Source organism: Scylla paramamosain, chromosome 46, assembly GCF_035594125.1.
Source record: "Scylla paramamosain isolate STU-SP2022 chromosome 46, ASM3559412v1, whole genome shotgun sequence".
Lineage (NCBI taxonomy): Eukaryota > Metazoa > Arthropoda > Malacostraca > Decapoda > Portunidae > Scylla > Scylla paramamosain.
Window position 1 is genome coordinate 6,295,858 of NC_087196.1, and position 5,000 is coordinate 6,300,857.

At 39.6% G+C, this 5,000-nt stretch overlaps 1 protein-coding gene and 1 long non-coding RNA gene across 2 annotated transcripts in view; one reads left to right on the top strand and one right to left on the bottom strand.

Annotated features, from left to right (window-relative positions):
* Positions 1 to 5,000, bottom strand: part of LOC135094692 (uncharacterized) — a 199,737-nt gene that overhangs the window by 36,278 nt on the left and 158,459 nt on the right. The window contains exon 7 of the mRNA XM_063995006.1: positions 3,718 to 3,753. The gene's annotated coding sequence lies outside the window, so the exon portion shown is untranslated. The remainder of the gene's footprint in view (positions 1 to 3,717; positions 3,754 to 5,000) is intronic.
* LOC135094693 (uncharacterized) overlaps positions 1 to 5,000 on the top strand; it is a 91,894-nt gene that overhangs the window by 34,176 nt on the left and 52,718 nt on the right. The gene's annotated exons all lie outside the window — the stretch shown is intronic.

Sequence of the window (5,000 nt, forward strand, 5' to 3'; positions counted from 1 at the left end):
AAAAAAAGAATGAATGAGAGAAAAGTAGAATGAATGACGAAAAATAAATAAATAAAGTATAAATAAACTGAATGAATGCAAGACGAAAGAATAAATTAGAGGAAAACGAGAAAAAAACACGAGAATGAACAAGGAAATAGAAAAAGAGAAGAAAGTAAGAAAAATAAGAACGGAAAGAAAGAGAGAAAAATATACTAGACGAAGTGAGAGAGAGAGAGAGAGAGAGAAGAGAGAGAGAGAGAGAGAGAGAGAGAGATGAGAGAGAGAGAGAGAGAGAGAGAGAGAGAGAGAGAGAGAGAGAGAATGATAAGGACCAACATTAGTACCTCTCCCACACACTACTCGCCTCTAATGGAAACACACACACACACACACACACACACACACACACATACACACACACAGTATTCTCAGTTCACAATACATATTTTTCTCTCCTCACTGTGATTATAGTGACTTATACAACGTGCCCAGTGTAATGTATAGTGCATGTAGTGTGTATAGAGATAAGTATACATAGATGGTGGTATACATAGACATTTATAAGAATAACGATAATATTGGCCATTTTTTATGTAAAGGAATTATCGTTAAGTGTTCTCTAGAGGGAAAAAAAGGGAAAAAAAACAGGATATACATAAATAACTAGCATCCTTTAAAGGGAAACTTAGGAGAATAGGAAAATGTAGGGAAAAACAGGAGAAAACTGGCTGATTTTGTCTAGTTAGGTATAATTGGTTATTGAGAGAGAGAGAGAGAGAGAGAGAGAGAGAGATGAGAGAGAGAGAGAGAGAGAGGACACTTCAAAACACACACACACACACACTAAACTCACCAACCTAACCAAGCATCACCACACCCACTACCTTCACTTCCTCCCTCATCATAACAAGCAAAGCAAACACTTCGAAACTCAATCAATCACAGGAACCTCAATATTTACTAGACATCACCCAAAATCACTGCTTACTTCGAAGGTCACACCAAACACCAGGTCAACAGACAGACACACCGTCAGACACCAAGCTTACCTCATGTTCCTCAGATTTCCCAGAGCGCCTACTAAAGCAAGATGAACAGGTAGACTCGTGTGTGTGTGTGTGTGTGTGTGTGTGTGTGTGTGTGTGTGTTGACCCCATCCTGACCTTTACCATCAAACACGTGGTAGTTCTTGTATAAAACATGCTTATCTATTTCCATCTATCTTCCTCATCCATAAATCTATCTAATCTTCTTTTAATGCTCCCTAATGACTCACCACTAACAACCTGATTACTGAGTCCACTCCATTCATCCACCACTCTATTTGAGAACCAATTTCCTGTTATCTCTATATTAAATCTAACTTTATGAAGCTTGAAGGCGTTATTTCTTGTTCTATACTGATTACTGACAGACTGGTAACCCTTTCACTGCTGTTAGTCTCCCCTCAACATCCACCCACAGCTCTTAAAGGGATATTCTCAGTATACGTTTGCACATATTAAATCTTATATTCTTCCTAAATACTTCTATCAGGTACCCTCTTATCACACGAACCTCTGAAGAAAGTAAATTTAAAAGCATAACAAGCAAATGATTAAGATATACAATGATTGGTGGCCAGAAGCAGATGATCACAATGCACAGTGATTCTCTCCCGCCCTCTCTTCCTTCGAGGCGACAAAGGAAATAAGAAATGATGACAAGGAAGGGAAGAGAAAGGAGAATAGGGAATTGGTTTGCCGTACACTGCCTGTCCTCACGCCCCTCTTTCGAACCCCCAGACGCAGAAGGGGAACATAGAAAAGTAACCCTCATCTTTACGTTTGCTCAAGTTTCCTGCACAAGTTAGCACCGCAGCCACGCCCTTTGTGTCCTGACGGGGAGGAGGAGGAGGAGGAGGGAGGGAAGGGCCAGGTGATTATAGGAATTCAGAGTTCTCTTCACTTCTCTTCTCCTTTTCCTTCCTTTCTCTTCTCTTCCTTTCCTTTCTTTGTTTTCTTTCCTTTTCCTTCCTTTCCTTCCTTTTTCTCCCTTGGTTTTATTTTTCTTTTGTTTTTCTCCCTTTTTTCCTTTATTTTTCCTTCTCCCTTTCTTTCCCTTCCTTTCTTTTTCTTTCCCTTCTTCCTTCCTTTTCCTCTAGTTTCTTTCCTTCTTTCCTTCCTCGATTCTTTTCCCATCCGTTCCCTTCCTTTACTTTCCCTCCCTTTCCTTCCTTCCCTCCACTTGTATTCCCTGCAGTCCTCTTCCTGTCCCTTCTCTCCCTCCGCTCCACCAAAACACGCCCTCAAAGTAATGGTGGATGGATTAGGGATGGTGTTGAGGTTCTGAGGGAAGTGGAGGTGGTGGAGACAGTGGAGCATAAACAGTAAGCTAATGGTGGTGGTGGTGGAGAGAGTATTGTTTATTCATTTATTCATTCATTCACTTAAGATTTAATGTTTGTTTTTTTATTGATTTGTTTATTTAGTTCGTTTTTTTTTTTTTTTCTAAGCGCAACAGGAGAAAATTAAACACTGGCTGGCTGGCTGGCTGGCTGATTGACTGACTGACTGACTGGCTGGCTGGCTGACTGATTGACTGACTGACTGGCTGGCTGGCTGACTGATTGACTGACTGGCTGGCTGGCTGGCTGGCTGGCTAACTGACTGACTGACTGACTGGCTGGCTGGTTGGCTGGCTGGCTAACTGACTGATTGACTGACTGGCTGGCTGGCTGACTGACTGATTGGCTGACTGGCTGGCTGGCTAACTGACTGACTGACTGACTGGCTGGCTGGCTGGCTGGCTGGCTAACTGACTGATTGACTGACTGGCTGGCTGGCTGGCTGGCTGGCTGACTGACTGACTGACTGACTGACTGATTGACTGACTGGCTGGCTGGCTGACTGACTGATTGACTGACTGGCTGGCTGACTGACTGGGAGATTCACTAAAACAACTAATCATTTATCTAACCAAACAATTAACTCTTTATTTGAGTGGCTGGTTAACGCACTAGCTATCGAACTAGCAATTTAACTGACCAATAACTTAACCAACTAACAAAATAACTAACCTACAAACTGACCCACTTAAAATCTAAGCAAAAACAGAGAGAAAAGAATAAAAAAACAAAGATTATGGTGGAGCTGGTGTAGCCGGCAGTAGTAGCGGTAGTGGTGGTGGTGGTGGTGGTGGTGCACAGCTGACCACACACCACCACAGTAACAGCAAAGCGAGCAGGAGTCTTTGTCATGCAAATCAAGAGGTGAAATTTTGTGGTGAATGTTATAAGTGTATTTGGGAACAGAAAACAAAGAATAAAAACTGAATTAGCGGCTCGCAGCTTGTTTGGCGTGAAATGAGACGAAGGTAACGCGTAATTAAACTTGCTATTTGATAACTTTAGTCGATATCCAGCGGGGGTTCTGGAAGCATCAGTGTGGGAAACCGGAAATGTTGAATAAACTTGGAAGTAAACTTTTTAAAATTTTATGAAGTTTGGGAAAAGGAAACGAATAACTGAAGGAAGAGTTAGGTAAATTTTAACCTATCGCAATGAGGCAAGTTTTGGAGGAGGTGAAGAATAAATGAAAGAAGAAAGGTGAACTCTGTCTTAATTGCTTCAAAAAGACGTGTTTCTCAGGAGCCACCAAATAATTGAAACAGAAAATGTAAGACTCACCACAAAACTGTTCTGAAGGAGACGCCACATAACGAAGACTAAAAAATAAAGATAAATTCTCAACTTACCGCAAGGAGACATGTTGTGAAGCGTCCGATGAAATGCTGCAACAATGAAAAGAAAAAAGAAAAAAATATTAGCTTTTGCCGAGACCTGAAGAAGAGGCAAGTAAAGGAAAAGAAAAAGAAATAGACTTGTTGTTGTCAGAAGTGGAAGAAGAGGAAAAAAAAGGAGTAAAAGCAGGGAAAGAAACTATTATTCATTACTGACAAATGAAAAAAAAAAGAAATATTAAACAAAAAGAATATTCTCACTGAAGTTGATAAAGAAAAAAAAAGAAAAAAAAAGACAAAAGGAATAAATCTACTTAACGTTACTGAGAGAAAACAGATAAAACAAGAAAACGGCAAAAAAAACAACAAAAAAAGAAAGGAAGGAGAAACAAAAAAGAAAAACAAGTACAGAAAATATAAAAAAAACAAAATGTCAACTATTACGTAGAAAGGAAGAAAAAAGAAAAAAAAACGCAAAAGTAGAGAAAAATATGAATTACAGATAAAAAAATGGAATCTCTCTCTCTCTCTCTCTCTCTCTCTCTCTCTCTCTCTCTCTCTCTCTCTCTCTCTCTCTCTCTAATTGAATCTGAATACCTTTACTTACTCTCTTGATAAATTTTCGTCCCCCGCACTAAATTAATTCGGTTACTTTACTTTCTTGACACATATATATATTTCTCTCTCTCTCTCTCTCTCTCTCTCTCTCTCTCTCTCTCTCTCTCTCTCTCTCTCTCTCTCTCTCTCTCTCTCTCTCTCTCTCGTATGTATTCATGTATGCGCACTAATACACATACACAAAACATATATATACAAATCTGCAACACAAACTCAACAGAAGAAAACAAAAAAAAAAAAAATTGGAGACAGGGAACACAAATACTCGCAAGTTACAAGTTTTACGGGCAGTGAAAATAAAAACCAGAATACAAACGAAGCTACTTGACACGCGATTGGCGGAGAGGTACAAAGGGAGGATGATACTGCCTCCTCATTGGCCAGCCCCTCGTGACGTCATGGATCACGTGACTCAGACAGATACGAGGGGGGAATATCTTTGTGATGGAGTGAAAAATACATGAAAAGTGAGTTATATATATACTTGAGATATATATTGAAGGGAAAATAGCGAAATAAAATGTAGGAATATTTTTATGATGAAGTGAAATGGAAATGTAAGCCTTAGTGAATGTGGAAATATGTACATAGAGGGAAGTTTACACGTTCGTATGTACAGAGGAAACATGAAAATACGAGAAATTGGAAATACTTAAAACAGAAACATACAACGGAAAATA